General features: G+C 33.9%; 1 protein-coding gene and 1 pseudogene across 1 annotated transcript in view; both read left to right on the top strand.

Annotated features, from left to right (window-relative positions):
• TRHDE (thyrotropin releasing hormone degrading enzyme) overlaps positions 1-26,105 on the top strand; it is a 385,721-nt gene that overhangs the window by 306,003 nt on the left and 53,613 nt on the right. The window lies entirely within an intron of this gene.
• LOC105709489 (heterogeneous nuclear ribonucleoprotein A1-like) lies at positions 15,493-16,454 on the top strand (annotated as a pseudogene).

Below are 26,105 nucleotides of genomic sequence, written 5' to 3'. Positions count from 1 at the left end.
TCTGATGACCAATAATGTTGCAAATCTTTTCATATGTTCATTTGCTTTTCTTTTTTCTTTCTTTTGGACTTTTTAATTTTAATTATAAATTAAGTTTAATTTTAAGTTTTAAAATTTAATTTTAAAATTATAAATTAAGTTTAAATTTAAATTAAGTTCTGGGATACATGTGCAGAATGAGCAGGTTTGTTATATAGGTATACATATGCCATAGTGGTTTGCTACACCCATCAACCTGTCATCTATGTTTTAAGTCCTGTATGCATTAGGTATTTGTCCTAATGCTCTCCCTTCCCTTGCCCCGCAAGATAGGCCCTGGTGTATCATATTCTGCTCCCTGTGTTCATGTGTTCTTATTGTTCAAGTCCCACATATGATTGAGAACATGCAGTGTTTGGTTTTCTGTTCCTGAGTTAGTTTGCTGAGAATGATAGTTTCCAGCTTCATCCATGTCCCTGCAAAAGATGTGAACTCAGTATTTTTTATGGCTGCATAGTATTCCATGCTGTATATGTGCCACAGTTTCTTTATCCAGTCTATCATCGATGGACATTTGGGTTGGTTCCAAGTCTTTGCTATTGTAAATAGTGCTACAGTAAACATATGTGTGCATGTGTCTTTATAGTAAAGTGATTTATAATCCTCTGGGTATATACCCAGTAATGGGATTGCAGGGTCAAATGGTATTTCTAGTTGTAGATTTAAGGAATTGTCACACTGTCTTCCATAGTAGTTGAACTAATTTACATTCCCACCAACAGTATAAAAGCATTCCTATTTCTCCACATCTCTGCAGCATCTGTTGTTTCCTGACTTATTTTATTTTATTTTATTTTTTACTTTAGGATCTGGGGCACATGTGCAGGTCATGCAGGGTTTTTGCATACATGCATACTATATCTGGCATTTCTCCCCATGTTATCCCTCACCACCCTTCCCACCCTCACTTTCCCTCCCCTAGCCTCCACCAACTACTCCCAGTGTGTGCTGCTCCTCTCCCTGAGTCCACGTGTTCTCATTGTTCAACACCTGTGTATAAGTGAGAACATGTGGTGTTTCCTGACATTTTAATGATTGCCATTCTAACTGGCATGAGATGGTATCCATTGTGGTTTTGATTTGCATTTCTCTAATGACCAGTGATGATGAACTGTTTGTCATATGTTTGTTGGCCAAATGAATGTCTTCTTTTGAGAAGTGTCTGTTCATATCTGTTGCCCACTTTTTAATGTTTTTTTTTTCTTGTAAATTTGTTTAAGTTCCTTGCAGATTGTGGATATTAGTCATTTGTCAGATGGATAGATTGCAAAAATTTTCTCCCATTCTGTAGGTTTCCTGTTCACTCTGATGATAGTTTCTTTTGCTGTGCAGAAGCTCTTCAGTTTAACTAGATCTCATTTCTCAATTTTGGCTTTTATTGCAACTGCTTTTGGTGTTTTAGTAATGACGTCTTTGCCCATGCCTATGTCTTGAATGGCATTGCCTAGGTTTCCTTCTAGGATTTTTATGGTTTTAGTTCTTGTGTTTAAGTCTTTAATCGCTCTTCAGTTAATTTTTGCATAAGGTGTAAGGAAGGGCGTTCAGTTTCCTCCTTCCTTCCTCTCTCTTTCTCTGTCTTTCTCCATTTCTTGAGACAGAGTCTCATTCTGTCACCAGGCTAGAGGGCAGTGGCACAATCTCAGCTCACTGCAACCTCTGCTTCCTGGGTTCAAGTGATTCTCCTGCCTCAGCCTCCCAAGTAGCTGGGACTACAGGTGTGTACCACCACTCCCTGCTAATTTTTTGTATTTTTAGTAAAAACGAGGTTTCACTGTTTTAGCCAGGATGGTCTCAATCTCCTGACCTCATGATCCACCCACTTTGGCCTCCCAAAATGCTGGGATTACAGCCATGAGCCACCATGCCTGGTCCATTTTCAGTTTTCTGAATATGGCTAACCAGTTTCCCCAGCACCATTTATTAAATAGGGAATCCTTTTAGCATTTCTTGTTTTTGTCAGGTTCATCAAAAATCAGATGGTTGCAGATGTGTAGTGTTATTTCTGAGGTCTGTATTCTGTTCCATTCATCTATATATCTGTTCTGGTACCAATACCATGCTGTTTTGGTTATTGTAGCCTTGTAGTATAGTTTGAAGTCAGATAGCCTGATGCTTCCAGCTTTGTTCTTTTTGTTTAGGATTGCCTTAGCTGTACAGGCTCATTTTTGGTTCTGTATAAAATTTAAAGTAGTTTATTCTAATTCTGTGAAAAAAGTCAATGGCAGATTGATGGGAATAAAATTGAATCTATAAATTACTTTGGGCCTTATGGCCATTTTCACAATATTGATTCTTCCTATCCATGGGCATGGAATTTTTGTTCATTTTGTTTGTGTCCTCTCTTATTTTCTTGAGGAGTGGTTTGCAGTTCTCTTTGAATAGGTCCTTCACATCCCTTTTAAGGTGTATTCCTTATTATTTTCTTCTCTTTGTAGTAATTGTGAATGGGATTTCACTTATGATTTGGCTCTCTGTTCATCCATTATTGGTGTATAGGATGCTTGTGATTTTTGAACATTGATTTTGTATCCTGAGAATTTACTGAAATTGCTTATCAACTTGAGTTTTTGGGCTGAGATGATGGGGTTTTCTAAATACAAAACCATGTCATCTGCAAACAGAGACAATTTGAATTTCTCTCTTCCTTTGTAAATATCCTTAATTTCATTCTTTTGCTGATTGACCTGGCCATAACTTCCAATATTATGTTGAATTGGAATGGTGAGAGAGATAAACCTTGTCCTGTGCCAGTTTTCAAAGGGAATGCTTTAAGCCTTTGCTCATTTTCTTTACATATGTTCGTATGTTATATGTAACATATCTGTTCACACTGTTCACATTTTTTGCCCATTTTTTAAAACTTGAGTTGTTTATCTTATGATTTAGACATGAGTTCTTTGAGTATTCTGAGCCAAGTCCATTTGTTTTGTCTTGCAAAATTTTGTATGGCCTTGGAAAATTTTCTCCTAATTTGCACTTGCCTTTTATATTTTATAACTTGTCTTTCAAGATTGAAAGTTTTTAATCTTTTTGAGGTCCATTTTATCAATATTTTCCTTTTGTTTGTTTGTTTTTGTCTTTGTTTTTTGAGACAGAGTTTTGCTTGTTACCCAGGCTGGAGTGCAATGGTGCGATCTCGGCTCACCGCAACCTCCGACTCCTGGGTTCAGGCAATTGTCCTGCCTCAGCCTCCTGAGTAGCTGGGATTACAGGCACGCACCACCATGCCCAGCTAATTTTTTGTATTTTTTAGTAGAGACAGGGTTTCACCATGTTGACCAGGATGGTCTCGATCCTTGACCTCATGATCTACCCACCTCGGACTCCCAAAGTGTTGGGATTATAGGCGTGAGCCACCGCGCCCGGCCTGTTTTCTTTTAATGTTTGTGCTTTTCATATCTATTTATGACATCAATACCACATCCAATATTACAAAGTTTGTCTTCTATGTTTTCTGTAAGATTAACAGTTTTAACTCTTTCATAAGTCTATGACCCATGCTTCTTAACTTTCTTGTGTGTGATGTGGGTTATGGTTATGGTTAATAATTTCCATTCAGTTATCCAGTTGTTTTATTACTATTTGTTGAAAAGACTTTCTTTTTTCATTGACCTTCCATGGCAACTTTGTATAAATCTATTGACTATATAAGTTTTGAATCTATTTTTTTTCTGGTTTCTAGGGTCTGTTCTATCAATTTATATATTTATAATAATGCCAGTACCATGCTGTCTTAATTACAGTAGATTCACAGTAAGTCTTTGGGAATTTGGGTTGAGGTTGCTTTGACTCTACAACTCAATTTGGAAAAAAATGTCATCTTAATATCTATGTCTTGGCATATTTCTTCACATTTATTTAGGTTTTGGAAGTTTCCTCTGCAATACTTTGTAGATTTTGGTGTACAGGTCTTTCACATCTCTTATTACATTTATTCTTGCGTATATTATTTTTTATGTTATTGTAAATGAAGTTGCTTTTCAAATGTCACATTTCTGCTTTGTTGTTAATAGATAGCAGGGATTGCAAACTATGGTGTACTCACTGTCCAACAGTTTTTGTAATTAAAGTTTTATTGGAACACGGCCATGTCCATTTACTTATATATTGTGTATTTCAACCTTCATACTACAAAGACATAATTGAGCAGTTACAAGAGACCTGAAATATTTACTTTGTTCCTTTGACAACTTATTATATATAGAGAAATATAACTCGTTTTCTATGTTGATTTTATGTCCTGCAACTTTGCTAATTTCATTTATTATTTTGCATAGTGTTTTATGGTTTCCTTAGGGTTTCCTGTAAATATTGTAATATCATGTGGAAATAGCAATAGTCATATTTTTATTTCTGATATGTATGCAATCTATTTCCTGTTGTTCCTTTACTACACTGGCTAGGATCTCCAAGTCAAAAGTTGAACAGAAGTAGGAATAACTGACATCCTTACTTGTTTGTGATTTTCATAGGTGTTGAACCTTATACTGCTAAGAATGATAAGTGTAGCTTTATCATAGATCTTTTTTATCAGAATGGGGAAGTTACCTTCTTTTCATTTGCTATTTATACCTTGAGTAAATGTTGAATTTTATCAAATGCCTTTTCTGTATCTATTGAAATAGTGATATGGTTTTTAACATGTAGTGAATTATATAGTCATCTCTCAGTATCTAGGGGGACTGGTTTCCCCCATAGCTTAGATCTCTCCCAGCAGATAAAAAAATTCACAATATTCAAGACTTTTATATAAATGGTGTAGTATTTGCATATAACTTGCATACATTCATCCATATACTTTAAATCATCTGTAGATTAGTTATAATAACTAATATGATGTAAATACTATGTAAATAGTTGTTATACTGTATAGCTTAGGGAGTAATGACAAGAGAAAAAAGTCTGTAAATGTTTATTACAGATGCAACCATTAATTTGTTTTTAATATTTTCAATCCTAGTTGGTTGAATCCACAGATATGGAGCCCATGAATATGGAGGGCTGACTGTATTAATTAATTTTTATATGTTAAGCCAACCTTGCATTCTAGGAATAATTATGTATTAAACTTTTAAATATCGTTGAATTTGATTTTTTTTAAGGTTCAGCATGTATAGTCATGAGGAATATTGTTTGTATTTCTTATTTCTTATGATTACTTTGTCTGATTTTAGAACCAGTCTTCATAAAGTTGGGAAATGTTCTTTCTTGTATATTTTCTGAAAGAGTTTATGTAAGATTGCTGTTATATCTTTCATATATTTGATAGAATTTACCATACATATTTGGTAGCATTTACCATCAGATGGCAGTTGATGCCATGTGGGCCTGAAATTCTCTGTATAGGAAGATCCTTAATCATGAATTTAATTTTGCTCATTAATATAGTGCTGTTCAAGTTTTCTGTTTCTTCTTGAGTCTATTTTGGTAATTTTTCCATTTCATCTAGATCATTACAGTCATTGGGATAGAGTTATATAAAATATTCTCTTATTATTCTTGTAATATCTGTGGGTTCTGTGAAAATGACTTCTCTCTTATTATAGATACTGATGTTATGTTTTCTCTCTTTTTTATTATTCTTTTAATTAGAATAATTTTATTGATATTCTCAAAGAATCCATTTTTGGTTCTGTTAATTTTTAAATTATTCTATTTTCTATTTTATTTACTTCTACTCCTTATTGCTTTCTTCTGTCTGCTTAGAATTTAATCTACTTTCCTGTTTCTAGTTTTAAAAATGGAATCTTAGATTACTGATTGAGATCTTTTTTTTTCCCTAACATATACATTTAAAGCCATAAAATGTCTTCAAGGCACAGTTTCATTAGCATCCCATAAAATTTTACATATGTTATCATTCAGTTAAAAATATTTTCTAATTTCCTATGTGATTTCTTATTGAGAACAATGATTACTCTAGCATATTGCTTAATTTATATATTTTTTGTTTTTATTGATATTTTATTTGTTATTTTTAAAACAATTCCATTATGGTTAGAGAACATACTCTATATGATTTCAGCTTTATATTTTCAGTCTTGTTTTATGGCCCAGATATTACTCTATCATGGTAAACATACTGTGTGTACATAAGAACAATGTATTCTGCTGTCAAATCAAGATGGTTAATAGTGCTATTCAGAGTTTTATCTTTGTTGATATTTTGACTAGGAGTATAAACTGATAAGAGAATGGTCTTATAATTTTTAGTCATTTGGAAATTATCTAGTTCTCATTTTGATTCAGTCGATTTTTGTTTTATATATTTTGTTAATGGGGTAAAATACACATTTCTATTTGATATCTCTCTGATTAATTGACATTTTTATCATTAGAAAGTATCTCCCTTGTACCTGGTTGGGACGTGTTCTTCCTTGTATATTTTCTGAAAGAGTTTATGTAAGATTGCTGTTATATCTTTCAGATATTTGATAGAATTTACCATACATATTTGATAGAATAGGTATGTGAAATTTATTTTATCTGCTATTAATATGGTCACTCCAGCCTTCTTAATCTTATGTTTTGCATGCTATTACTTTTAATCTATTTGCTATAAATATCTGTATATCTTTACACTCAAAATACATTTTTATACAACTTATAATTTTAAAAATTTTCATTCTGACAATCTCTGCCTTTTCATGAGAGTGTTTAGTCTTTTAATATTTAATGTAATTATTGATTCAGTTGGATCTGAATCTATCATTTTGTTGTTATTGTTTTCTTCTTGTCTGTTATTATTCCCTTTATCTTTTTACTATCTAGATAATTTCAGATTTCCTTTTTGTTTTTTCCATTTGTATTAGTCTGTTCTCACATGCTAATAAAGACATACCTGAGACTGGGTAATTTATAAAGAAAAAGTGGTTTAATGGACTCACAGTCTCACATGGCTGGAGAAGCCTCACAATTATTGCAGAAGGCAAAGGAGGAGCAAAGGTGTGTCTTAAATGGTGATAGGCAGGAGAAAGTGTGCAAGGAAACTGCCCTTTATAAAACCATTAGATCTCAGAAGACTTACTTGCTATCATGAGAACAGCATGGAAAAACCCACCTCCATGATTCAGTGACTTCCCACTGGGTCCTTCCATGACATGTGATGATTATGGGAGCTGTAATTCAGGTTGAGATTTGGATGGGGACACAGCCAATCCATAGCACTGTTGGATTTTTAGCTATGCTTTTTGTATGATTTTTCTTCATTGCTCTACATACTATAATAAGCATCTTTAACTTTTCAGTTATTTTATAGTTAACAATTTACCCCACCAAATAAAATATAGAAATTTTCCAACTACATAGGTCCATATGCTATTTGCTTCCTGGCTTTGTGTTATAATATACATATAATGTGTGCACATATATGTGTATATATATGTATTAAAAAAAACCCAAAAGAAAATGATATAATTTAAAAAATTTTATATACTCATGAAGAAATTAAGAAAAACAAAACAAAGGAAAAACAATTTTGCACATACCCTAATATTTGCCAGTTTTGAATTACTCATCAATTTTTAAGGATATGGGTTTTTTTTTTTTTTGCTATTATTTCCTGAAGTGCACTTTCTGCTGACAAAAATTCTCAAAGTTTTGTTTTACATGAAAGTTTCTTCATTTTGTTTTCAATCTTTAAGAGTTTTTTTATTATTATTATAAAACTATGGATTGATGGTATCTTACCCTCACTGCTTTAAACATTTTTTTCACTGTCTTGTGGCCTCAGTAGTTTCTGATGAGCAATCAGCCATTAATTTCCCATTATTTCCATATACAATTGTGTATTTTTTTCCTCCTGTATTCAAAACTTGATTTTTATCTTTGACTTTTGACAGTTTAACTATGATGTATGTATGCATGCTCTTGGTGCTTATTCTACATGGTATTTGTTTAGCATTTTGTATTTGCAATTTTTTTCATTAAATTTGAAAAAAAGCTTGGCTATTAATTGGTCAAATATGTTTTTCTTTCCCATTCTCTCTTTATGTATTTATATTATTTCAGTTATACTTAATGTGAGCCATTTGGTATTATCTATCTTCTCCCCGGTGTTCTTCACCAAGAATAATTTGTATAGATCTCTCTCCAAGTTTACCTTTTCTTCTTTTCATTTTCCCCATGTTCAACCAGCTGTTAAGTTTATCCAGTAAAACTGTATTTTTTAGCTCTTGAATTTCCATTTGGTTATTTTTGTATGTTTATATTTTTTTTCTGAAATTTTATGTTTCTTACCTGAGCTTTACATACCTGGGGTACATGGTTTGTAGTAGTTCTTTGAGAACAGTTATAATAGCCATTTAAAAATACTTGCATTAGTTCCAACATCTGATTCACCTCAGTTACAGGGTTAATTGATTATTTTTACATATGTTTTATTATTTTGATTCCTCAAAAATTAATTATTGTTGGATTATATACTTGGTATTTTGCATATTACGTTGTGGTGATTCTCTGTTTTTGTTTTTGTCTTTTTTTCTCTCTCTATTTTTTCGTTGGTTTCTTTATTTTTCCAGGTAATTTTCTTGGGTGGGTTTGAAATTTTGAGGCAGCTCCAGTATTAGTTCAGCTCTTTTGCCTGTAGATGATATTTTAAAAATCTCTTTCATATGTGAGTGTTACAGTGATCAGTTAGAAAAGTAGATAGAGTTGAGGAATATGTTCTTTGTCTCTTTCCTTTTGGGGATATCCTTACTCACTTCAGCATTTATGGTTTCCAAGTTCATTTTTGATTGCCAGTCCAGAAAGGCTGCAAGTTTTCCACATGTTTTTTAGCTGTCACTATGCCACTACACATGCTGTAGAAATTGCACTTAGCCCTAGTCTAAAAGGGAAACCTCACCCCTATTTTACAGATAAAGTGACTAAGGTTCAGAAAGGTAAACTTATTTGCACAGCTTTCAATTTTTATTATTAAATGTAAGAACTGGAATTCATCAAAACCAATCTAAGTGACTCCAAAGATCATCTATTGTCACCCTTACAACAGTTACTGCAGCGGATTAAATTCTCTGATACTTTTATGCTCATTGGGACAATAATGAATATTATAAAGATTTTTAAAAATATTACTAAGTATAAAGGACAAACAAGAATTACTCATATAAGCCTATTTGGTATTTATATGTTGAAATAGTTCTCACTTGTCATTCAATTAAAATTAAGAGTATTTTCTCTATTTTATAAGATAGTTCTTAATAAAATAAATCTTAAATGCTCTCTAATATTCCATTTTATGGGTATATATACCATAAATAACCTAAACAGTTTCATGTTATCTTGACTATTTTCTATCTTTTACTTATGAACTACTCTAAAGAATATTTTTGTACTTAAATTTTTTATTATTTATTAATTATATACTAAGATATGTCTTTTGAACTTTCATTGTTAGGTGCATGATTGTAAATACGTTTAAAACCATTGAGACAAATTGTCAAGTTGTCATTAAAGATAGGCAGATTTCTCACAAAAAGAGTGTTTTCCAGAGTGACTAATTTTAAAACTGATGTAGTTCATTTCACTTTTTATATTATTCTATACTCCAGACAAAAAGGTTATGAAATAATTATTTGTAAACAAATAATTGTCCTTTCTCTTAAAATTTGAATTAAAATTTGCAGTGGTTCATTGACACTGGAATTAAATATGAATCATAATAATCTTAGCTCCAGTAAAATATGTGGCTTTGAGCAAGTTACTAACTTCTCTTATGCTTAGATTCTCCATCTACAAAATGTGGATAAGACAGTATTTGCATCACAGTTTTATTTTGAACATTAAATAAGATATTATAATTAAAACATGCCATATAGCCTTGGCCCAGTGAGTGTTTATAATCAGTATTTTTTGCTACGATATAACAGTCCATGGCAGGCTCAGTTATGGATCTCAGTCATAATATTCAAAAGATAATTGATATTGAGCTGAGATTATAGGACTAGAAAAGTAGTGAATCAGGGATATTCTCTATTTACCTTCATTTCACATCAGTTTACAACAAATTATTCAGGATTGATATTATTGAAAACATATACCCAAGTTTTAATCTGAGTTCATCTTGATGAAGTTGTTGACTCTCAGTTTTCGTCTTCATTCATCTTTCTATGTAATATATTCTTTCCTAGTTTCCCTTTGGTAAGAAATATCATTGTAATCTAAAATAATCCTTCTAGTATGCAAAATGTAATTTTAGATATGTTGGTTGCATATTAATATTAAATTTAGTAGTTTCGATAGAGGAGTTACAAACATCTTTGAATAAATTGGCTTGAGAGCAAAGAACCTTTTAAAACCACTTTTACATGGAAAATAAAAATTCTTCATCAAATAGTACCTATTAGAAATACATGTATTTCACTCATTCATTGAATAAATGTATATTAGGACTTCACTGTAACACTGTCTTTAACTAGATATATACGACAAAAATCTCAGAATATCCTCAAATGCCTTAGAATTTAGAAAGCTATTGTAATTTCACAATTATCTAATGTAGCATTTTACCTAACATAATACATTGGTCTAAGGTATTTAATGTTTGTCTAAAATAATATTGGGTGGTTTAAAAATACGTATAAACAAGGAAGGAGTGATCAGTTCTGGCTAGTATACTGACAATTACCTAATCCTTCACAGAAGAGGTGGCAATTGAGGATTTAGAATGACCTTTGATCCACAAAGAAACAAGTAATATCACATGAATGATACAAAGACATCTCCATCCAGCATTATCTGATACATGATCTTAAGCACTTTAGAAGTAGCTAGTATTTCAGGAGAGTCTTCAAAGAGACTCAAAATAAATTGACTGCAACAGATGAATGTAGAAGAGGGAGGAAAACATTTTAGAAATCAGCATGAACAAGATAAAATGAGAGTATCTTTGTTAAATTTAAGTTTAAAAAGGAATTCCTTACCATTATGAAAATCTATTCTGAATTTTTGATTTGAAAACATGCTCAGATTTCAAATCTCCAGAGAGGGGATATACAAATTGTGGCTATACCTAGTTAGAGTGATCTGCAAAAATAGAAAGACCATTTAAAAATGTTCCCTTTGCCAACCAGTTTTATTTTTTTTGTGATCCAGTTTTAAACCATATTTCTCTGAATTATGTCACTGAGAAAGCAGTATAAAAAAGTAAAAAGCTGTCACTCTGGAGAACGTAAGTGTCTCTAGTTATCCACTGCTATATGGGAACCCACTGATGATGTGAAAATATGAATGTCTCTCTTTGAGGCCTCATTGCACTGAAAATATTTGGGGTTTCTTAGTGGTGGATTTGTGCTTAGAATATTAAATGGGATGCATTTTTGGTAATTATTAGCAATTTTGTGGTTCTTTTTATATTGTATTATTAGTCAGTAGTGATTTGTGAAAACTAAGAGAGGGACCAGACATGGTGGCTCACACCTGTAATTCCAGCATTTTGGGAGGCTGAGGCAGGTGGGTCACCTGAGGTTAGGAGTTCAAGACCATCTTGGCCAACATGGTAAAAACCTGTCTCCACTAAAAATACAAAAATTAGCTGAGTGTGGTGGCGTGCATCTCTAATCCCAGCTAATCTGGAGGCTGAAGTAGGAGAATTGATTGAACCTGGGAGGTAGAGATTGCACTGAGCCGAGATTATGCCACCACACTACTCCAGCTTGGGTGACAGAGCAAGACCTTGTTTCCAAAAATAAAAAAGAGAGGGATATATATATATATATACACACATACACACACTCTCACACACACACGTGTATACATATATATATGTATGTATATATACATTCTAAAATAGAAACTATGTATGAGACTTTTTTATAATTTTTAAAATAGAAAGTATATGTGAAGTTTCTTTAAATACACTAGTGTGCTACACTATTTCTCTTTAAACATGTCATGACTCAGAAGGAAAAAAAAAAGAAAAACTGTTGCAATCTTTTTTATTAAAACACACCATTTGTTAAAATACCATTTGCCTCAATTATTACCAGGTAATATTTATTTGTCCAAAAATATTGAGCAAATTTAACCAACTCTTGCCAGAACAAATTAATTACGTAACATACCTAAAAAGTGCCAAAAAAAAGAAAAGTAAATCAAAAATACTCAAATGGTTTATACTTAGTAACTAACAGAGCTTAACATCAGTGATCATATCTATGAATACAGTTAGAATCAACATTTTATCAACATTTTGTTTATTTAGAATCAATTACCTTTATTCATATTTTTTTGCTTAATTTTCCAGCTAAGTTTCTATAGTGCTTTTTATATTTGAAAATCGTAGAGAAAACTTTGGTTGATAAACTTCAAGGAGTAGATAGGCTTGCCACATATCTTCTTTATATTAAATGAAATGCCAATTTCTTGCATGTTTGTTTTATATTATTTATCAGAAAACTGGAAATTTAAATGCTTACCTTCTGCAGTTTATCCTTTGAATACAAACCAATGTCCCAGCTCAAAATCGAGTATCTTCAAGTGAGGCACAGATATCTATATCAAGTCAGGAAACCTATGAATTTGCAAGTTGGTTGTCCCCTATACAACCAGGTCTAAGTGGTGGGGCATGGAATAAAACCTGCCATTCCAAATAGGGACAAATGGAAGACATGAGAGTCATTGTGAAGAATTCCTGGAGAGTAAAGTTTCTTAAATAAATGCTGGTTTTGCTTTGTGAGACTAGCTTCCTGGTTAGTTTTTCTTTTCTTTTTTTTTTTAATTTTAACTTTTATTTTAGATTCAGAGGGTGCATGTACAGTTTTGTGGCATGCATATATTGTGTGATGCTGAGGTTTGGGATATAAATGATATAATATGCAACAGTAAGTTTTTTACCCTTGCTCCTCCTCCCTCCCTTACCCCTCTAATAGTCTCAAGTGTCCGTTATAGCCATTTTTATGTCCATGAGTACCTATTGTTTAGTTCCCACTTAAAAATGAGAAAATGGGGTATTTGCTTTTCTGTTCCTGCATTAATTCACTTGAAATAATGGCCTCCAGCTGCTTCCATGTTGCTGGAAAGACATGATTTTATTTTTCATGGCTGCATAGTATTCCATGGTGTATATGTACCATATTTTCTTTATCTAATCCACTGCTGATGGATACCTACATTGATTCCATGTCTTTGCTATTGCGAATAGTGCTGCAACAAACATAAAGACAGCAAGTGTCTTTTTGGTAGAACAATTGATTTTCTTTTGGATGTATTCCTAGTAATGAGATTGCTGGGTCAAATAGTAGCTCTGTATTATTTGAAAATCACCACAGGCTGCTTTCCACAAAGACTAAGATAATTTACATTCCCTTTATCAGTGTAAAAGTGTTCCCTTTCTCCATAGCTTCATGCGCAACTATTATTTTTTGACTTTTTAAATAATAGCCATTTTGACATGTGAGATGGTATCTCACTTTGGTTTTGATTTGCATTTCTCTGATAATTAGTGATGTGGGTCATTTTTCACGTTTCTTGGTCAATTGTATGCCTTCTTTTGAGAAGTGTCTGTTTATGTCCTTTGCCCACTTTTTAATGTGGTTATTTGGGGGCTTTTGCTTATTGAATTATTTAAGTTTTGTATAGATTCTGGATGTTAGATCTTTGTGAGATGCATAGTTTGCAAATATTTCCTTCCATTCTATAGTTTGTCTGTTTGGTGATAGTCTCTTTTGCTGTGCAGAAGCTCCTTAGTTTAATTAGGTTTCACTTGTCAATTTCTGTTTTTGTTGCAATTGCTTTTTTAGGAGTTAGTCACAAGTTCTTACCCAAGGCTGATGTCCAGAATGGTTTTTCCATTCTGGTAGATTTTCTAGAAAATCCTATATTTTCTTTTAGGATTCTTAGAGTTTGAGGTTTTACGTTTAAATCTTTAATCCATCTTGACTCAATTTTTGTGTACAGTGAAAAGCAGAGGTTCGGTTTCATTGTTCTAGTGTATGGAAAGCCAGTGATTTCAGCATTATTTATTGAATAGGGAATCTTTTCCCCATTGCTTATTTTTGTCAACTTTGTTAATGATCAGATAGCTGTAGGTATGTGACTTTATTTCTGTGATCTCTATTCCATTGGTCTGTGAACCTGTTTTTGTACTATTACCATGGTATTTTGGCTTACTGTTGCCTTATAGTATAGTTAGAAGTTGAGTGATGTAATGCCCCTGGCTGTGTTCTTTTTGCTTAGGACTGCATTGGCTATTTCAGCTTATTTTCGGTTCCATATAAATTTTAGAATAGGTTTTTTTTTTTTCTAATTCTGTGAAAAATAATGTTGGTAGTTTTACCGGAATAGAATTGAATCTGTAGATTGCTTTGGACAGCATGGCTATGTTAATGATATTGATTCTTCCAATGCATGAACATGAAATGTTTTTCCATCTCTTTGTGTCATCCATAATTTCTTTCAGCAGTGTTTTATAGTTCTCCTTATAGAGATCTTTCACCTCAATGGTTAGAGGTACTTTAATTTTTTATGTGGCTATTATAAATGAGGTTGAATTTTTGATTTGGCTCTCAGCTTGAATGTTATTGATGTATAGAAATACCACTGAGTTTTGTTCATTGATTTTGTTTTCTAAAATGTTGCTGAAGTTGTTTATTAGTTCCAGGAGCCTTTTGGTAGAGTGTTTAAGTTGAGGCTAATGCTCATTTACCATTTTAAAAAATTCTAGGACCCTTCAGAATTATGCTAAATTTACTCTTCGTATGCTTTATATATGAAACAACAAAGCTTGGATGACAATACATCTATTTACGGAATGGTTGCTGAATATTTTAAGCCTACTGTGGAGACCTACTGCTCAGGAAAAAAATATTTCTTTCAAAATCACTGACAATGCACCTAGTCACTCAAGAGCTCTGATACAGTTGTAGCAAGAGATTAATGTTGTTTTCATGCTTGCTAACACAACATCCATTTATAGCCTGTGGATCAAGGAATAATTTTGACTTTTAAGTTTTATTATTTTAAAAATACATTTTATAAGTCTATAGCTACCACAGATAGTGATTCCTCTGATGAATCTGAACAAATTCAATTGAAAACCTTCTGGAGAAGATTCATCATTCCAGATGTCATTAAGAACATGTATGATTTATGGGAGGAGGTCAAATTATCAACATGAACAGAAATTTGGAAGAAGTTGATTCCAACTCTCATGGATGACTTTGAGGGGTTTAAGACTTCAGTGGAAAAAGTCACTACAGATGTGGTAGAAATAGCAAGATAACTAGAATCAGAAGCAGAGACTGAATATGTAGTTGAATTGCTGCAATCTCAGTATAAAAGTCTGTAATAAATGTGGAATTACTTCTTACATATGAGCAAAGAAAGTGGCTTCTTGAAATGTCATCGACTACTGGTGAAGATAGTGTGAACTTTGTTAAAATGACAACTAAGGTCCCTTCTGCCTGTGGATGCTGCCAAAGAAGCATCATTGAAGTCTCTCTTCTCCCCGTGATCATGTCTAAGTCAGAGTCTCCTAAAGAGCCCAAACAACTGAGGAAGCTCTTCATTGGAGGGTTGAGCTTTGAAACAAACAATGAGAGCCTAAGGAGCCATTTTGAGCAATGCGGAATGCTCACGGACTGTGTGGTAATGAGAGATCCAAACACCAAACACTCCAGGGTCTTTGGGTTCGTCACATATGCAACTGTGGAGGAGGTGGAGGAAGCCATGAATGTAAGGCCACACAAAGTGGATGGAAGAGTTGTGGAACCAAAGAGAGCTGTCTCAAGAGAAGATTCTCAAAGACCAGGTGCCCACTTAACTGTGAAAAAAACATTTGTTGGTGGCATTAAAGAAGACACTGAAGAACATCACCTAAGAGATGATTTTGAACAGTGTGGAAAAATTGAAGTGATTGAAATCATGACTGACCAAGGCAGTGGCAAGAAAAGAGGCTTTGCCTTAGTAAACTTTGACGACCGTGACTCTGTGGATAAGATTGTCATTCAGAAATACCATACTGTGAATGGCCCCTGCTGTGAAGTTAGGAAGGCCCTGTCAGAGCAAGAGATGGCTAGTGCTTCATCCAGCCAAAGAGGTCGAAGTGGTTCTGGAAACTTTGGTGGTGGTCATAGAGGTGTTTTTGGTGGGAATGACAACTTTGGTTGTGGAGGAAACTTCAGTGGTCATGGTGGCTTTGGTGACAGACATGTTCGTGGTGGATATGGTGGCAGTGGGGATGGCTATGATTTGGTAATGATGGAAGCAATTTTGGAGGTGGCGGAAGCTACGATGATTTTGGCAATTACAACAATCAGTCTTCAAATTTTGGACCCATGAAGGGAGGAAACTTTGGAGGCAGAAGCTCTGGCCCCTATGGTGGTGGTGGAGGCCAATACTTTGCCAAGCCATGAAACCAAAGTGGCTATGGCGGTTCCAGTAGCAGCAGTAGCTATGGCAGTGGCAAAAGATTTTAATTGGAAACAAAGCTTAGCAGGAGAGGAGAGCCAGAGAAGTGACAGGGAAGCTACAGGTTACAACAGATTTATGAACTCAGCCAAGCACAGTGGCGGCAGGGCCTAGCTGCTACAAAGAAGACATGTTTTAGACAAATACTCCTGTGTATTGGCAAAAAGCTCGAGGACTGTATTTGTGACTAATTGTATAACAGGTTATTTTAGTTTCTGCTCCGTGGAAACTGGAAAGCATTCCAACAAAGTGTTTTAATGTAGATTTTTTTTTTACACCCATGCTGTTGATTGCTAAATGTAATAGTCTGATTATGACGCTGAATAAATGTCTTTTTTTTTTTTTAAAAAAAAAAAGACGACTAAGGATTAAAATATAATAAACTTACTTGCTATTACATAAAAATTACTTGATAAAGTATGGTTTGGGAGGATTAACTCCAATTTTGAAAGAAGTTCTACTGTGGGTAAAATGCTATCAAACAACATCTTATACTACAAAGACATCTTCAATTAAAGAGTCAATCAGTACAGAAAACTGGATTGTGCCTCATTTTAAGAAATTGTCACAGGAGCACCAGCCTTCAGCAACCACCACTGTGATTCAGCAAGACACCGTACCAACAAAAAAATTATGGATTACTAAAGGCTTAGATGATTGTCAGCTTTTTTCTTAGCAATAAAATCTTTTTAATTAACATGTGTACATTCTCTCTTTAGACATAATGCTTTTGCCCACTAACTAGACTAAGTACAGTGTAAATGTAATTTTTATATACACTGGAAAACCAAAACATTTGTGTGACTTGCTTTCTTATAATACTTGCTTTATTGCAGTATTCTGAAACTGAACCTACAATATCTCTTTACATGGTAACCCTCAATTTTGAGGTAATTGGGTACATGAAGTCTGATTGTGTCCTCAGGATTAAAATAAAAACTTATTTGATGAAAAACAAGCTGAATTCTTTATAGATACTAATTGAATATCCTATCAGAGCTTCTTGAGAGTGCTAGCCTCCACACATCCTTCTCAAGATCCATATTAGCAGGATCATATTTTGTTTGTTCTGCTTTGATTTTTAAGGCCACTCAGTTAAAGGGAGGGAAATATATATATATATATTTACTTCTATTTCCCTGATTTCTTAAAATCAACTTCTAATAACAACCCTAACAAGGAAGGGAAAAGAAAAATCTCAGAGTTGAAAACTACGTGTGTGTGTGTGTGTGTGTGTGTGTGTGTGACAGAAATACAGAGACAGACACGACTCCAAACACAGAAAGTAAAGAACTACTGATGAATATTGTGAATTGTGGATGAAACACAGAAGGATTCTGAGAAAAGATGGAAAACTTGCAGTTCCTCTGTAAGACAGAGAAATCTACAAAAATAAGACGCATCTCTGAAGGGACTGTCTTATTTGGAATCATGAAATCTGGAGGTATGGTGGGTTACACTGATAAATATTTCTCCACATGGAAAAGCATGAAACAAATACAGGACTGAAGGAGAAGACATGCAAGCCTACCATTTTTGCAAGATGGAGGGGGCAGAAGTGGTGGGCTGGAGAAGAAATATATATATGGCAATCACTTGGCAATCATTAATCGAGACAGCTGGAAAAAACAATTAAATTCTAAATCACCACAATGAGAACCTGCAATATACAGGATTGAACTGTGCAGCACTCAGCTCTCCAGCATATACTGAAATGGGACTACGGAGCAGAAATATACCCCTAAACAGATGGAACCACTAATTTGATTAGAACCAGGTCTGAAATAACAACCCTAAATGTAAACTGCTACTCCTTCAATCTATTCCCCATGATTGCCCTTTAGCCACAATCAAGCAGCAACTACTTACACTGGATATGACCTGCCCCTTCAATTATGAATGATATTTAAACATAAACCAGATGGAAAGCCTTAGAACTGTAGAAAATACCCAAAGAAAGATAGTTAGCAATAGCAGTAAGGATAGAACTATAACACCAAGTGAAAACTTCAAATATACCCATGTATGTGAGTTCAAAGAGTTCACATAAAGAAATACGGCTTCTCTGAGGTGAGCTTGAAGAAAACATGCAAAAGAATAAAGAAGAGATAAGGCAACAAAAATAATGAAAGTGATCTGGCATTGCAAGAAAGAAAACCATGTTAGAAGCGTTAAAAATATCATAGATTCAGAGGAAATCATTGTCAGGCAAATGGAGAATAAGCTTGAGATAGCTGACATAAATGAAATGGAAAAAGCAACGAAAATCATAATGAAACAAGAGGCATTCTATGTGCTGGGGGGTTTGTGTGTGGTGTGTGTTGGTGTGCTAGTGTGTCTGTACTTGATATTTATGAAAGCAAAGGAAAAGAAGTGTGAAGATAGAGGCAGAGTAAACTTTCTTATAATAACAATGAAAGGATATAGATTGAAAGGAAACCTTGTATTTTAGAAAAGAAATCTCACTCAAAGGGATTAACATTGAGAAATATCTTGGTGAATAAACTGTGCTTTAAAGATTAAACAATGCAAGTTAGCTAGAAAGTGGAAAATTTGGGCAGGCTTAGATTTCTATAAGCAAAAATAATCCAGTGGCTAGAATACAAAGTGTTGTATGTAATCAAGTTATCCTTTGGCTACTAAAGGATGATGGTAAGCCTTGAATTCACTTACACATGGAATCAAAGATAAAGAAACAAAACAACTAAGTTACAGAATAGAAGGTAAATCTGTAAACCAGGAAAATTTAGAAGTAATTTAACAAATGAAAGTCCAGAGGGGATAAAAAGCAGGTGGTATAAAGTGTAAGTGTGCTTATTTCGTCATCTTTCTTAGCAGAGTCTCAGAAGCTACAGATTAAACAAACTAGAGACAAATCTATAGGAAAAAGAATTCTTTTAAGATAGTTTAATTGAGATGACATTCTCTTTGAAATAATCAAGTAGTAATTGTTTAAGTTTTTTTTTAAAGGGCATTTTAGTCAGAGTGGGTGTGCCAGTGTCTCATTTATCTAAAATTATCAATTTTGAAAAAGATTTTATCACTTTATCATCTTTTCTCCTAAGTTTCTGTTTCTTAATATTAAACATGTGATTCTTGAGAAAATTATTTTTGTGTTAGTATTGTGTATTAAATAACAATGACCATTATTAATGTTCCAGAATTTTCTTCTTGTATCAGTGGTTCTCTTATTGAAGAGAAATTTCTAACTCTTTCAATGTTATGCTTTCAGTTTTAATCATACTGTTGAACTACATGTGATCATTTTAGCAAAATATTAAATATTCTTAAACTAATATAATTCTTATTAAAAAGTGTCACTTTATTTTTGCACTCACATTTTGGAATAATATTAATATATATCTTTGTTCTGAATTAGCTAGCACTTTTTTGCTATTGTTTTGTGTTTTCATTGATGCTGCAACTTTAGAAAATTACTTCTTACAAGTGTTAATGAGGGGTAAATTTTCAGACAGTAAGCAAGGACTTAACTATGAGACTGTTATTAAAATTAATGAGTGTCCCTGTTAGAACATGGTAAATCTATACCATTAATGTCTTCTAATTGTTAATCATCATTAAGGAGTTAGAACATCATAATCATTACTTTTTCTAAGTTTTATTTGAACATTATCACCATTAAAGAAAATCAAGGAAAAGATACGGTCATATTTCTGAGCTGAAGATCCAAGAGTAATTATTTCTAGATGAATAGTGTATCTTGAATTTAGTGACACTGGAAGTTGCAACTAAAATTGAGAAATGTAATAAACAGGTAGTCATTAGAACCAACTGCCTCCCCTATAATCTCTGTCCCTGGAAGTTACTGTCCCAAAGGACAAAAAATATCAGTTACTGTAATATATAGGTGTTAGGTGATTTCAAAAGGGTTTCAATGTATTTTAATTCTAAGTATTAAAAATTTCCTTAAATAAATCCAAAACTCTTTGTAGGTTCAAATTTCAAAATAAGCTGTTAGCAACATTTCTATGTCATGATTTACATTATACTCTTTGTGGCTCAGTACGTTTTTTTACCTTTGTCCTTTATTTCTTTTAGTTACTATTTAGCATCCTTATGAGAGAGAGAGCAAAGAACCAAAAATCTAACATTTCTGCTTCTCTGAATGTTGGTTTCAAGTGGGCACAACTATCTTTTTGAAGATACTAAACCACTTCCTATACAACAAATTATATATTTGAAGTCCTTTTTCTGTCTCACTGGTGATAAAACATATTTTTTCTTTCCACACTTGATCTTCAACAGCATTGAGGGATTTTAACTCTAATTTAGAATACAGTATAATATTCTGAGAGGCAGGAAAAGTCACTTTAAATCATACAGAATTAGATTAGACATTTCATTTCTCTGTAGGTAAAAATGGATATTTTACTAAGATGAGAGAAGGTGAAAATGCCTGGCGCACATAGAAGGTGTGTCCTTCTCTATCCGTTTTCTATTATTCATTATTGCTTGAACTAGTTTCTTTGACATGCTCTAATATCTTTTAGCAGCTATAATTCAATGTAAGAGAAATATGGATGACTGTTCATTATTGTTACTAAATGAAAAAATCCTTTCTTTCCCTTTGATGTAATAGAAAAATGTTTAAAGGCAAACAAACAAAATGCCTTTCTTATGTTGTACAATCTGCATGAGACAGGTGATAGGATATTTTTCTAACTGATGGCTGAGTAAATCACTTCATCTTCATTGTTTCCACAGTGTTGACCAACATGCTGCCAGTCTGGCTTCCCACTTCTGATTTAAACACAAGATTCAGAATGACTTTGGAGGGTTGTGATACTCATGAATTTATGGGGCACTTGTATGTGGGATTCTTATCACTGTACAGCAACCCTGTCATTTTTGTGACAGAGCCTGTTTGACTGGTTTCAGATTTATGATGGATATAATTCAGAACAGAGTAATAATTTTTCCTTGGCAATTATACTACCATTTGGTACTTTGTCCCTAAGGGGAAAATGAAGTTGTTGGGATCTGTACATGAGTTTATTAGCTCAATGTAGGGAACAAATCAAGGTCAGAACATAGATGCACGGCACGTGATGCTGAATTCTAGTTCCGGTTCTTCAGTCTTAAGGCTGCCACATTTGTGTGGCACTTTACAGTTTACAAAATACATGATCACTTCCACTTGATATTCCCTATATTTCTCTCCCATAGTTTTTTTTACTAGAACATAGGAAGGTGAATAAAAAATTATCACCAGTTCTTAATAGAATAGTGGTAAGAATATCATGGGTTTGGTATAGGAAGACTGGGTTCAAATACCAGCCCTACTCTTATTTGTAGTATGACCCTGGAAAGGTTAGAAAACTTTTTTGGGTCTCAGTTTTGATCTGTAGAATGGGGATGGTAATACTGCCAATCTGAGAAGATTGTTTCAAGGATTTAGTTACAGAGTGTATGCAAAGCTTTGGCACAGAGACTGACATATAAGGAATACTAAAGCAGTGTTGGCTATCACAGCGCCTCTCTGATCTACGTAAGGTTCTCTGCTCCTTTGTCTGGGACCATTTGCTGCTTTACAAAGACTGAAAACATGTACTCAGAGATTTTCCAAGAAACACATGTTTAGCTTAATAATTCTAATTTGGGTATTCCATCCAAAGAAAATCATTCAGAACCTGTAAAATCATTATGTATAAAGATGTTCATAGTCCTGTCATTTATGATGTAAAACATATGTATAACCACAATATTTAACAATAGTGAACTACAATTATCTTCCCAACAGAATATTGTTAGAACCAATCCAGAGGTAATTATGAAGAATTTCAATAACATGCAAAAAAAATTTTTTGAGTACTGATTTTATTTACTGCTCTTTTTTCTTTCTTTCATTTTTAACTTTAATTTTAGGTTCAGGGGCGCATGTTCAGGTTTGTCATATAGGTAAATTGCAAATTATGGAGATTTGGTTTACAGATTATTTTGTTACACAAGTAATAAGCATAGTACCCTATAGGTAGTTTTCCAGTCTTCACCCTCCTCCCTCTCTCCACAATAAGTTAAATATATAAACTTTTGTGTGTAATATATAAAAGGCAAAACTTTTGACAAAAGCATTAGGCTAGAGAAGACATAGTCAGTTATTTTTAAATTGTGTGGTTTGAGTGATGTTTTTACTCTTTTCTAGTTTCCTGTTATTCACACATTTCTCAAAATGCAGCCATATAGGAAGTTAGAAGCTTCACTGATTCATGAACCTTTAGGTTAATGATTTGATGTCCTGATGGCAGTAGGCTCAACCTCTGAAAAATCCTGTTGGAATTTTTTATTCTTTTTACTCCCGCGTGGCCCTTTAGAGCACTAAAAACCTTCACTGGCCAATAAGCAGGATTCCATACTAGCTTTAAGAGTTATATTTTCCATGTAAATCGTAAGTGCTGAGGATTTTTTTTTGTATTCATTTCAGGCAGTAGTCTGTATTTAAATTCTAGACTAATTCTGCTAATTAACCCAAAGCGTAATATACACCTTCCTGTACATAAAGTATATATTCTTTTAAAATGGATTCATTATTGAAATTATTTATCAGTGACACTTTCTTATGTTTTCTAATGCTGCTTTTAACATTTAGACGACAATAAAAAATGTGTGGATAAGATTTTGTAATATTCTTTTCTGATATCTTCATGAGAAACTTTCTAAAACAAACGCCATGCATGGCCTATATTTAAAACTCATATTCTCTATTTTTATGTCATTCATTTCACTCACTAGGTATATATTTTTCTCATATAAGTATAGTCTGTATAGTGAGGTAAGATCAACTGGGAAATCATATTGCACTTCCTTCTCATCTTGAAAGACCACGTGGCACATTTGAGTTTGCTCTCCATAGCAGCCAGAGTCACCCTTTTAAAACACAAATCAGATTGTGTCATTTCCCAGCTCAAAAACTTGCAGTGGCTTTCCATCACACATAGAAAAACAATCTGAGCTCCCACTGTGTAGCAAAACATTCGGGTGCCTGCATGTGTGTGTGTGCACCTGGGTCTGTGCTAGGTCTCTGCAGGGGCAGAAGCAGGAGCCACACGCAGATGGCCTGCCCCCACAGAGTCACCTTCTAAGCACATGAGAATGAGAACATCACCATGGTGCAGGGCATCCGACTTCCAGAAAATGTAATTGATGTAAGAAAGCAACTCCCATCATTTTATTTAATGTCACAGCAATATTCTGCTGTTTATGTTGCTTCAGTTTTTCATGAAGATTTAAAAAGAAGAGTACCTGTGGAACTGGCACTGGAGCATGGCAAAAAAAAAAAAAAAAAAGATTCTGAAAATCAGAAGTGATTAAAGCAGGGTAAAGAACTGGACCAACCAAGAGAGAGCCGCTGCCAGTGAGCTATGCTTCTGAGAGGATATCAAGTGAGGAGGAAGGCTGTAAGGCAAAGCTCCTGGCTAAGCACTTGGAAGAGCAAGACTTAGTGGCAAAGCAGCAGGATGCATTTAACAAGGAGCAGCTGGCTAGACTGGAGGAGAGAAGCTCAGTTCCACAAAGTCACCACTGAGCAATATCAGAAAGCTGCCAAAGAGGTGGAAGCAAAGTTCAAGTGACATGAGTTTTGTCCTGTCTGTGCTGATCTGCAGGCCAAAATTCTTCGGTGTTATCACCAGAGCACACACCAGACTCTAAGCATCTCTGCACTAGCCAGCGTGTACGTGTGCTGTGTTCATCATTCCAAACAGAACATGCTTGAGAAGTGATGATAAAATCAACTCTGGAACAAGCAAATCTCCTTCAACATTAATTTCAGAGGTAGAACTGTTTTTTTTTTCTCCTAGCAAGAAAATAACGCATTTAAAGAGAATACTGTTAAAAAGAAGCATCAGAGAGTGAATTCGGCCAGATTATATTACATTTTGATCAGTAATGATTTGAAAAGGCAAGCTTCTTGACCTTTTTGCACTTTGAACTTCTACAGGCCATATAAACTTTCTCTTCTAACCAAGCTCCTTCATTCTGTGAACATTCACTCTAACAAAGATGGGGGTAAGGGTGAGGCTGAGTTATTAACAATTGGAGTGTAAAGAAGAGAGGGAAAAACGTAGATCTTAGGAAAACAGTGCTGTATGAAATTGTCTAGGCTGTGGCATATTGGTTTTCTCCTTCGACTGTGTAAGAGTTCTTTCACTTTAACTTCCTATTTTGATCATGCAAATAAGAAGATAAAAAGGAGAGAAAGTTTACCTCTTATTAGAATAATGTTTATGATTACAAGTGAAATAAATTTAAAAAATCAATATAAAGGCAACCTTACCTTATACAATCTCTTCCCTATTGTGAATACTGACATCTTTTCTTCACTCACATGATAATAACAAATATATTTTCTGATGGACAAAAGAAAACAATCCAAAGACCTTATTATTTAAGGTTTTTCATGCTGTGGTTACCACTGACCTCTGCAACTTCATACCCTAACCTTTTTCCTCAGCTAACTCCACTCCAGCTCCAAAGACCCTCTATTATTCTTCCAACATCCCAGTCTATTCCTATTTCAAGACATTTGAATTTGCTATTTCCTCAGTCAGTATTCTCCTCTCGCCAAACTTGCTGTTTCCTTAGTCAGAATTCTCACCAGAATTGATCAACCTGTTCTCTCACTTCATGCAGGTGACACCTTTGCTCACCATCCTATTTAAACCACTCCCCTCTAATTTTTCTTTCCCTAACCCTGCTTGCTTTCCCTTCGTAGCATCTGTGATCACACTATGTATGCATTTGTGTATTAAGTCTAATGTGATAAATGCCATGAAAGTGACATACAAGCCAGATGTGAATGGAAGGAAGGAAGAAAGCACTTAACCCTAATTGAAAGAGGTATTTTGAGAGGTTGCCTCATGGGGTAGGATGAGCAGGAGCTTGTTTGTCAGTCCTGGCTTTGAATTCTAGCCCTGCTACTCATTAGCCAGGTGAGCTTTTCTGCTAATCAGAGAAAAAGAAAGCAGAAATGTTTGTATAATGCCTCTACATGCTCACTGGCTGTAAAGCTATTTTTTTTTTTTTTTTTTTTTTTTTTTTGGTGTAGACTAGTTAATTTAAAGCTGTTGTCCACAAAAGAAGCAATCATTAGAGTGAACCAGCAACCAACAGAATGGGGAAAATTTTTTGCAATCTACCCATCTGACAAAGGGCTAATATCCAGAATCTACAAAGAACTAAAACAGGTTTACAAGAAAAAAACAAACAAACCCATTCAAAAGTGGGGGAAGGATATCAACAGACACTTTTCAAAAACAGACATATATGAGGCCAACAAACACATGAAAATATGCTTATCCTCACTGGTCATTAGAGAAATGCAAATCAAAACCATATTGAGATACCATCTTATGCTAGTTAGAATGGCAATCATTAAAAAATCTGGAGATGACAGATGCTGGAGAGGATGTGGAGAAATAGGAACGCTTTTACACTGTTGGGAGTGTAAATTAGTTCAACTATTGTGGAAGACAATCCTCAAGAATCTAGATCTTTTAACCCAGCAATACCATTACTGGATATATATCCAAAGGATCATAAATTGTTCTATTATAAAGACACATGCACACGTATGTTCATTGTGGCACTGTTTACAACAGCAAATTCCTGGAACCAACCCAAATGCCCATGATGATAGACTG

This window comes from Aotus nancymaae, unplaced genomic scaffold (genome assembly GCF_030222135.1).
Source record: "Aotus nancymaae isolate 86718 unplaced genomic scaffold, 86718_ANA_hifiasm-v0.15.2.pri h1tg000016l, whole genome shotgun sequence".
Classification (NCBI taxonomy): domain Eukaryota; kingdom Metazoa; phylum Chordata; class Mammalia; order Primates; family Aotidae; genus Aotus; species Aotus nancymaae.
Note: the sequence above shows the minus strand (reverse complement) of the source record. Positions and strands in the feature narration are given on the sequence as shown.